At 44.5% G+C, this 10884-nt stretch overlaps 1 non-coding gene across 1 annotated transcript; it reads left to right on the top strand.

Moving 5' to 3' along the window:
- The first annotated feature begins 9584 nt into the window (after window positions 1-9584).
- LOC114808537 lies at window positions 9585-9722 on the top strand. The gene has a single exon (XR_003756384.1). It is a non-coding gene; the product is annotated as a small nucleolar RNA SNORA7 (small nucleolar RNA).
- Window positions 9723-10884: the final 1162 nt, after the last annotated feature.

The raw sequence follows: 10884 nt of genomic DNA, 5'->3' as shown, positions 1-10884 counted from the left end.
ATGCCAAGCATGGATGTTCCATGATTCCTGCTCCTTCCCTGAACTGGGAGTCTGGGTGGCCCTGGGTTTAGGGACCCAAGGCTGAGTGAGAAAGAGCTTGTTGTCCTTTCTATGGGCTGTTTTCTCAATCAATTGATTAATCAATCATATTTACTGAGCACTCCTGTATAACTATTCATTCATGAATTCATATTCAACTCTTGTTCTTTCAATGTTGTGGGTTTCTCAATTCATTGAGAAGTTTGAACTCCAGCCTGGAGATTTTTGTGTTTGTGCATGAAGCTGGTTTATTGAATGAATGTGAAGTCAGCATGTGACCTGCAGATGGCAAGAAGCTGAAGTATTCCAAAGAAGAAAGGAACTGATATTAAATAAGTGAGAATGAGACCTTGAGCCATACCACCACTGAAGTAGACTAATGGACCATCCGGACCAGGACTTTGTCTCTAACAGAAGTTATGGGATCACAATCATACTTTGTGATGATTGTCCTTTCTTTTTTCCCTTCTCCCCAACAAAATAGAAGTTATCCCAGCCTCTTTAGCTACCTGGGAATAAGACTAAGGTTAATTCTAATCATTCAATCCATTGATAGTATTTGTTGAGAGACTGCTGTGTACAGAGGACTCTAGTAAGACTACAGTAGAAGAAGACACACTCCCTGCCCTCAACGTCCTTACAGTCTAATGGAGGAGGCAGGTACAAAATTATTTAGAGATTAGAGGAAGAAGGGAGTGGAAAGATGGTTAGGTGAATAAATAAGTGGTGAAATAGCAGAGTACACAAATCAATATGTACAAAAGTGCTGCAGGTGGGTCTGATTCCAGAAGCCTGAGGTGCTAATTGGGAGGCTATGACCTGGGAAGAAGACAAATTAATCGGGGAAAACCTCTTGGATGAGGTGGGATTTCAGGTGGCCTTTGAAGCTAAGGAGAGCTGTGGCCGATGAATTTGAAGAGGGAAGGAGTTTCAGGCAGGACGCGGGGAGTGAATGAAGTGATTGGTGGCAGGAATGTAGAAAATGAGTCTCAGTGAGTAAATTAACTTGGGAGGAATGAAGCGTGCAATCTGAGATGTGGCAGGAAAAGAGAGTGGATGAGCAAGAAGGCAAAAGTTGACGAAGGACCTTAAAGCCAATAGTAAAAAGTTTCTGCTTGATGCAGAGAGGCATAGGGAACTATTGAAGGTTTTTGAGGAGTGGAGAGACGTGTGCAGTACAACATTTTAGAAAATAAGCAGTGTGGACTAGAGAGGGGAGAGGCTGGCTCAGACAGTTGATCAGTTCATTGACCAAATAATAGTATTTCTTGAGCATCTACTACAGATTCTGTTCAGACCGCTGAACTAAGCACTTGGAGAATACAATAGAGTTTGTAGACATGATCCCTGTCCTGAAGAGGTTTGCAATCTATTGGGCAAGACAGATACCAAAAGAATTTACAGATAGGAGGAAGAACAAAATATTGATATGTATATGTTAGTGCTTAATTAGTAGGCTATGTTAATCAGTAGGGTCAGACATGACTAAATAAGTGCATAGTTGTTGCTGAAATGCTGAAATGTTAATTGGGTGGTAGTTGGGAGGATATAAGTTGGTGCCAAGCAGGAGGTCACTTTATAACACCAGAAAGTCCTGACAACAGGGTACCAAATTCATTTTGCCAATCAATTAATGGTATTTCCTGAGCATTTGTTGTGTGCAGAGCACTGTACTAAACACTTGGGAAAGTACAGTTCAACAGAGTTGGTAGACATGATCCCTGTCCACAAGGAGCTTACAGTCTAGAGGTCCCCAAATCTTATCATCAATCATGCTATGGCCCATATTTAAAGCAAAGCAAACAGACATCTTCTTAAACAGTTAGTAATTCATATGTGTGGGTATGGACCATGGTTCTTAACAGTGGAATTGGATCTACCTTCTGAAATGTTTCATCTTTTCATACTAATGGGTTGGGGCTATTTCAGAAGAAAGAGACAAGAAGGCAAAAGAGAAAGCAGAACAACCACACCAAAGGAAAATCTATCTGTGGGCCCAGTATGGCCGAGACAGGATCCCACATTGGCCTTTTCAGCCCCACAGGCATGTATAGGAAAACTTTACCATCAGTGGTGGGTCTTCTTTGAATACGAAGGAGACCTATATATACTCAAGAGATGGAGGTGAAAGTATGGGTATTAACAGTAACAAAGAATATTGACTCTCTCCCCTTCTTGCCCCCACCAATCTGTATGGGAGGCTACAAATGGCTCTTCACTCTCAGTCAGGCTAAAACCAGTCTTTTCTAAGCATTAACATCTTTTCTCACTTGGTTTGTTGTGCCTTATATAGGCAAGCATAATGGAAGTGAGGATTTGAGCATTCATTAATCCAGTTGGAAATTCTTAGCTGAGGCTTAGCAGGAAATCCTCAATTGTAGAATCCTTCTGCTGCTTCTGTTTCCCTTCAGGTAGGGCCCTTCTACCTGGACAGAGTTCTGTCTGCTGGAGAAGCAGCATGGCCTAGTGGAAAGTGCACGGGCCTGGTAACCAGAGGACCTGTGTTCTAATCCCGGCTCCGCAACTTGTCTGCCATGTGATCTTGGGCAAGTCACCGAACTTCTCTGTGCCTCAGTTCCCTCATCTGCAAAATGGGGATTCAATACCTGTTCTCCCTCCTACTTAGTCTGTGAGCCCCATGTGGGACCTGTGATCTTGTAAATACCCCCGCACTTAGTACAGTGCTTGACACATAGTATGTGCTTAACAAATACCAAAATTATCATTATTATAATAATAATAACTGATTGGAACAACTTACTGTAGGGAAACCCTGCTGAGATGACCCATTCAATCAGCAGGCCCAACAGAAGTGTTAAGAGGGAAGCAGGTTGCCTAGCAAAAATACTGCCACAGCCTTGGAGGCTCTGATGTCCCCTTCTGTGTCCTTTTCTTCCCCTTCTCATTCTCCTCCTCTTCGTTCTCCTCCTCCTCCTCCTTTTGTACCCCTTCTCATTCTCCTCCTCTTCGTCCTCCTCCTCCTCCTCCTCCTTTCATTTCTAACCCCTTCAGTTTGGCAACTAGTAGAGTCTTGAAATCCTAAGAAGACTCTTCATTCTACTCAGAGATTCTCTATCCTCTAAGCTACACCCTGGAAGTAACCAAAAACAAAAGATAAGACTGACCTGAGTCTCTCATACTTCATAAAGCCACCAAAAAATCTGAGCCAGAAAGATGCAAAATGGATTTCTCTCCAAAGATTAGGGATTCCTTACTGAATTTAGCAGAGCACACAGTTGTCTAAACCTCAGATTACTCATGCTAAAATGTAGAAAAGGTTTTCCTGAATGGAGAGACTGAAGCTGCTTTATAATTACACCTCAATCAATCAATGGTATTTATTGAGTGCTTACTGTGAGCAGAGCACTGTACTAAGCACTTGGGAGAATACAATACAACAGAGTTAATAGACATGTTCCCTGCAGTCTAGAGGGAGAAACAGACATTAATATAAATAAATGAGTAATGGATATGTACATAAGTGTTGTGGGGCTGAGGGCAGGGTGAATATTAAGTGCCTAGATGACGCAGAAAGAAAAGTGAGTTGGGGAAAAGAGGGCTTAATTGGGAAAGCCTCTTGGAAGAGAGGTGACCTTTAAAAGTGGAGAGAGTGGTGGTCTGTTGGAGATGTAAGGGGAGGGAGTTCTAGGCCAGAGAGAGGACGTAGGAAAGAGGTTGGTGGCGAGCTAGATGAGATCGAGGCACAGTGAGCAAGCTGGTGCTAGAATCACTAAATTCTTTTCTACCCAAGGAAACCCAGAGGAATCTGGGGTCAGTGGCCATGTTACAAACATGAACAGCTGCATTGCTAATGTTCCTGTAGAATGACAGTCTAGTACAAATTGCCTGTGGATTTGTGTTGATGGCCTGCCAGGCAGGAGCACTGTTTTAGCCATTTCAACTCATGCACATAGAAAGCACATTATACTGAACTGTCCAGATTTGATTGAGTGAGAAGGAGGTTAGGTTTATCAAGGACAGTGATGTTGAGTACAGTGTAAACAGGCAGCGATAGAGCAGGAATACAGGTGACTTACTAAAAATGACTAACTCTTATTGTTCGCTATTTGTTAGAAATTACTATTGACTGAGCCACATTGATTGTTGTGAGCTGGTCCCCATCAATTAGAAATGGTAAAAGTGATTACTCTTATAAATTCATGCCTATGAGGAGGGAGTTTCTAAGTGCATTTTGGATGAAATCTTAACTACAAGCCAACTCTGCGGGCTGATCTGCGGGGCCGCTGGTTGTCCCAGAAAGAATATTTCCGGCTCCATCCCTTAACACTTCAAATCAAGAAGAGGGGGAACTCTGTTCCAAAGCGCTTACCATTATATATTCAAAGAAGAAAAGACTGCCCTGTGGGTGGTTTGAACTCAGGTTAGAAACCTAGGAAAAATCATTTCATAACAATAACTTGGCCACGGCAATGCAGGTTGGTTTCACCTATTGCAGAATCTGATGTCAGTGTGGTAATTACCAGGCACAGTCAATAATTCCTCTCCTCAGTATAATTGCAAATCCAGTACAACCATGACCAGAGCTAAATTGCTTCGGAACAATCAATAGGAATCGTCTGATTGCATTCCCCAGTGTATGCATCAAATATAAAGAGGAAGGCTGTTCGCTCAAGCAAAAGGTCAATTTTACAAATAAAAAAAAATACTACAGTATGAACCTCCCTCTTGGTTTCATGTAGCTCCAAGTAGAAGAAAACTCTTGGTTAAAAATGGAAAGGAGGGATGAAAGGAAATTTGCATGTAAACAAATGGTACTGCCAGCCTCTGTGGGGTCTAGCCCACTACACAGCCAAATGACCAAGTAAGCTTCCATGATCCCCTCCAAGTTCTGTTTGACTTCATTTGGAAAAAAAAAAAACTGCTCATCTACCCAGTGGTTAACTCCAGTCATTGACAAGGTTAGTTGCCTGATTTTTTTTTCTCCAGGATGCTATACTCTTTTAAAAATTGAATTAGATGTGAATGTCTAAGCAGCGGCGGGATGGGGGGAAAATGCCTTCTGCTCTCCTCACACATGGGTGGGAGTGAGAACATACTGGTCTCCTTGGCACCTGGGTTCTTGGATTTCTGCTGGTTGGCCAAAAGGCCATCCCTGCACACCAGGAGCAAGGAAGGCCAGGGCAGCAGGCGCACACATGCATGGACTTGCACGCACACATGACAGATGGATATGGGAAGCAGAAAACCAGGCCCAATATCTATTGTTTGAAATAACTTTTATGCCCTCATTGTTGTCATTGTGGCTTTGTTCTGAACTTCAGAGAATTCACCAAAAGTTACCTTTCCCTTGAGCATGTTGTCTCTCAGTATTCTGCTACCTCCATATCCTGCCCCATAACCCCCACCCCATTCCCTCCTTGACTCCATTTCTGGGGCAGGCATGAGCGTCAGAGAGAGTGAAGCTGAGGATAAATTTGGAAAAGAAAAATCAAAGAACAATATCCTCAGGATAGTGTGAACTCTTAACCGAACAACTATGTAAGACTAGATGGGACCGCCCATTTATAGGCACACACACATTTTCCACTGCACCTAGAATGTTCATGTTTCCTACATCTGTTTGTCAGTTAATCGTATTTATTGAGCACTTACTGTGTGCAGAGAAATGTATTAAGCATTTGGGAGAGTATAATATAACAATATAACTCAGGCTTGTGGCCTGTATCCTCCTGGAGCTCACTGCATCACTGAGACTTCAGTTCTTCTATATTAACCAATCAATCAACAGTATCTATTGAGTGCTTTTGAATTGAGAGCCTTGTACTAGGCGCTTGGGAGAGTACAATTCAATAGAGGTAATAGACATGATTCCTGCCCACACAGAGAACTAACCCAAGGAGTGGAGTTTTCAGACAAAATATCTACTTTGGCATAAGATTATCATCCCTTCTTCACCATACATATTGTAAAGTAAATAAGACTGCACTATGCTGCATCTCTAGTTAGCTATTCCATTTATTGAATGTTTACATCTCTGCAAAGTACTGTGATAAGGGCTGGGGTAATTACAGGCTAGACAAATCAGAAACAGGCCTTCTCCCACAAGAGGTTTACAATCTAAGGAGAAGGCCAAACATGCAGAAAAGAAGAATAAATGACTAACAGTGGGATCATTTAAAATGCAAGAATCAAAAATTAAGGGCAAAGAAAGGAAGAGAAATAGTGTAATTGGGGGAATGGGACAGTCTTGATGTTCTCCCCACTACAAGACTTGAACTTCGGATCCAAAATGCCACAGCTGCCCTTAACAGTTGGCCACCAAGTCCTGCAGAGGACTCCCACAGTGACTCCCACAATGGCACCCACAGTTATGATGAAGAGTGGGGAGTAGGTTTTGGGCAAGAGAGGGCACAGTGGCTTTGCTGTATTCAGTCTATCAGTGGTATTTATTGAACGCTGACTGTATGCAGAGGATTGTACTAAGCCTGTTGGAGAGTGCAATTCAGCAGAGGTGGTAGACATGATCCCTGCCCACTTGTCTGCTATGTGACCTTGGATAAGTCACTTAACTTCTCTGTGCCTCAGTTACCTCATCTGTAAAATGGGGATTGAGATGGTGAGCTCTATGTGGGACAGGGACTATGTTCAACCTGATTAATCTATATCTACCCCAACACTTAGTACAGTGCCTGACACCTAGTAAGCACTTAGTAAATACCAATAAAAAAAGAGAGAGAGGGGAGAGTGGCTCCCAACAGATCCAGAGCTCCTGGTGTCCTGGAAACTAGGACCTGGCTTCTGGAGTGCAGGTGACTCAGGATTTGTGTTTCCTCAGCTTCCCGCAGATGCAGGCCCTATAGGTGTTTCCCTTAATAATAATAATGTTGGTATTTGTTAAGCACTTACTATGTGCAGAGCACTGTTCTAAGTGCTGGGGTAGATACAGGGTAATCAGGTTGTCCCACGTGAGGCTCACAGTTAATCCCCATTTTACAGATAAGGTAACTGAGGCACAGAGAAGTTAAGTGACTTGCCCACAGTCACACAGCTGACAAGCTAGATGTGCCCATCAGGCTTGGGAATTGGATATACCAGTGAAGCGAGGTTCCCCTTGCTTAGCACAGTACTCTGCATATAGTAAGCGTTCAATAAATGTGATTGACTGATTCCCCTAATTTTCCTTCTGCACATCCCAGTCCCAGTTGCCCCCAGCAGGGTCCAGATCCTCCCAATCTCTGTGGGTGAGGGACACAGACACTACCTCGAATGTCACCAATGCCTGAAGCCTGACTTTCAGAAGTTCAGCTGCCATTGCCTGGTCTCCTGGTCTCCTGGTTTCCCCTCTTGGGGAAGGGCGGGGCCCTGTGGAGCAGGTGGGCGATCAGCCAACATTGAGGCTGCATGGCACCTCAGTCTGAAGGGAGCCATGCTCGGTCCCTTTTGGTGAGGAACTGATGGGAAAAGTAAGGAGTGCCTCTTGTCCTGCTCCCAGAACCTGGACTTCCTGTCTAGGTACACAGGACTGAACTGTTGAAGTCCAACCCACTCTCCCTGTAAATCCTCCAGTGTTGCCACCTCTTGGCACCCTCTGAATTCTGATCACGTATAAGATTTCTGTTGTACTCTCCCAAGTGCTTAGTGCTCTAAACCTAGAAGGCACTCAATAAATGTTATTGATTGATTGATTGATTGAAAGCGAGGTTGTCACTGAAGGCTGATCTGATTTGTAGCTAAAAATAATAACTGTGGCATTTGCTATTTACCAAGCCGTGAGGTGGTTACAATCTAAGTAGCTCCTGTCCCACATTGGATTCCCAGGCTAACGTTGAGGGAGAATAGGTATCTTAGCCCCACTTTACAGATGAGGCAACTGAGGGCCAGAGACGTTCAGTGACTTGCCTTATGTCAGTGATTTTCTGATGGCTTAGTATCACTCTGATTTTTGTTTACCAAGACCTGGTCTACCGCTTTGTACTTCACCTGATAGTAGGAAGAAGTGTCCCAGGGAGCCAAACTGAAGCCAGGCATCCCAGTATCTGGTGCCAGATTTTGAGAGTGCCCACCTCTTCCCCACCCTCAGGAATCCTCATCCTACCCTGATCTGAATCAGATGGACCCAGCCACCCTGAAATGGGAAGGAACTACTGTCATGACAGATGAGCAATCGTCTGCAAAAAGACACCAACTCCCTCTGCCCACTTACCCGCTCCTCTGTCTATCCGGGTTGCTCCCAGCCCTCTCCCTGACTGCTATGAATGACATTCCGTATCAAGCAAAAACTCCTCACTTTTGGCTTCAAAGCTCTCCATCACCTTGCCCCTTCTTACCTCACCTCCCTTCTCTCCTTCTACATCCCAACCTGCACACTCCACTCCTCTGGTGCTAACCTTCTCACTGTGCCTCATTCTCACCTGTCCCACCGTCAACCCCTGGCCCATGTCCTACCTCTGGCCTAGAATGCCCTCTCTCTTCAAATATGCCAATCACACTTCCCCCTTTCAAAGCCCTACTGAAGGCTCACCTTCTCCAGAAGGCCTTCCCAGACTAAGCCCCCCTTTTCCTCTGCTCCCCCTCCCCTTCCCATCGCCCTGACTCGCTCCCTTTGCCCTCCCCTCCTCAACACTTGTGTATATATGTACATATTTATAATTCCATTTATTTATATTAATGATGTGTATATATAGTTCTATTTATTTATATTGATGCTATTGAAACCTGTTTACTTGTTTTAATGCCCCTCTCCCTCCTTCTAGACTATGAGCCCATTGTGGGCGGGGATTGTTTCTCTTTGTTGATGAATTGTACTTTCCAAGTGCTTAGTACAGTGCTCTGCACACAGTAAGCACTCAGTAAATACGATTGAATGAATGAATGCGTGGATTTTGAGGGCTGTTGGTTCCTAGTATAACTCCTGGAAGGTCCATCTAGGGCCAGAAGTATTGTAACAAGTCCTCCTCAACCCCATATGGCACCCACCCCTTTTACACTGCATCCTCCTCCCGGGTCACCAGCTGTCTCCCTCCCTCCCCTCACCCTTAGAGCGGGATCTCATTTCTGCCCCTTGGAGCAACCTGCCATGTACCTTCAGTCTATAGTACCATTCTGGTGAGTGAAAGATTCTCATTCTCCTCCCCAGGCTCACCTCTGACTCACCTGCCCTATGGACCAGTTTCATTGTTCTCAACCACAGCTGTTCTGCAGTTTCAATATAGTTCTGAGACTGATCTTTCAGCTACACCAACTCTGAAAGCTGTCAGTTTGAATTGCTTGCTTTCCAATCCTTAATGTTTCACTCCCTTCAGAGCTCCCCATCTGCTAGGATTTGGCAGCTCAGGTAAATGTATTTTTTCAACTTTCCTTGGTTGTTCAGTCTCCCGGCAGATATTGCTTTGCCTTCCTCCAGACATCACCCACTTGGACAGGAAGGTATTGATGCTGAAGTTGATGGATCTATCTTGTTTCCTTGCTGTCTGTCATCCTTTTATGTTGTTCTAGGAAAGGATTGGGCAGGGACATCTGTAATGTCAGGATCTGTGGTGCTTTTTCTTCATTCCAGTTCATTCCTGGGGCCTTACCATTAGCACCCCCTCTCAGGTTCACACCTGGAGAGTTTCCAGTACTCTACCAGTCTTGACTGTGGTAGGGATAGCCAAGCAGAGGCAGACCCATTCTATTCCTAGCTTGGGCAGTGGCTAACAAGTGGAAGGCAATCTGCTACAAGTCAAAACTAACCTGTGTTGGGCAGCAGCGGCATAGAAAAGAGTTGAGGGTGGAGACTCAAGTTTACTGCGTGGAAGAAGGTAATGGTAAACCACTTTCATATTTTTACCAAGAAGACTCTGGCTGCACTACCAGAATTATTGCAGATGGAAGTGGAGTGTTCTGGGAGAGATGTGTTCTGGGAGAGAGTCGCCTATGGGTAGGAGACAGCTCGACAGCATAAGAAAAGACAAGAGTATTAGCACTCTTTCCCTGAAACTAAACCACACCTTTTCCCACAGGATGGGCAAATACCTTCTTCCACAAAGAGTGACCCCAACATGTGTTGCTGTTTGCTTCTTCTGGATCTATTCTGACAACCCAAACCGGGACTTTGACTCCATGAGAGTTAGGATGGGAGGGAATGCTTATGGGGCCAGAGGTCCTCAAGGATCAGAGGCACTCCTAAAGGGAACCAAGGGAGCTGCCAAATATTTCCCTCCAAGCATGTCCAGAATCACCTGGGAGAGAGGCGAACTAGGATCAACATTTTGTTTACGAGAAAGCACACCAACATAATGCTTCTGACAGTAGAGTGACACTAGCAACACACAATGATCATTTCTTCTTTATTCAAGAAAGAGGAAGATTTCAGTGGGTGCTTATACTTTGTCATGATTAATTCTGCCACTGTAAAAACCAGTTGGTTGAAGAGATGATAAACAGTGCCAATTCTGACCTTTCCCCAGCTCCCTCATTCCTTGCTGTATGTCTCTGGTGGTAGAGAATCCCCCCTAGAATGTAAGCTTCTTGTAGACAGGGAACATGCCTACCAACTCTGGTATATCGTACTCTCCCAAGAGCTTAATACAGTGCTCTGCACACAGTAAGCACTCAATAAATACCATGGATGGATTAACTGAAAGAAAATCCCACTTTTTAGCCATAGAGAATCGAACTGAACTTTTAAGACAATAAGGGGGTCCATGTTCCTAGAATCCTCTTAAATATAGACTCTGGTACCCAAACTATGTCTTTTCCATGTCAGTCACCCATTACAGGGAGGGGGCACAGGAGTGACAACTTCCACTATCATGGGCTCACCTCCTCCAGGAGGCCTTCCCAGACTGAGGCCTCCCTTTTCCTCTGCCCCTCCTCCCCTCCCCATTCCCCCTACTCCCTCAC

The sequence above is a fragment of the Ornithorhynchus anatinus genome, chromosome X5 (genome assembly GCF_004115215.2).
Source record: "Ornithorhynchus anatinus isolate Pmale09 chromosome X5, mOrnAna1.pri.v4, whole genome shotgun sequence".
NCBI classification, from domain to species: domain Eukaryota; kingdom Metazoa; phylum Chordata; class Mammalia; order Monotremata; family Ornithorhynchidae; genus Ornithorhynchus; species Ornithorhynchus anatinus.
This window is presented reverse-complemented; position numbering and strand designations above follow the sequence as displayed.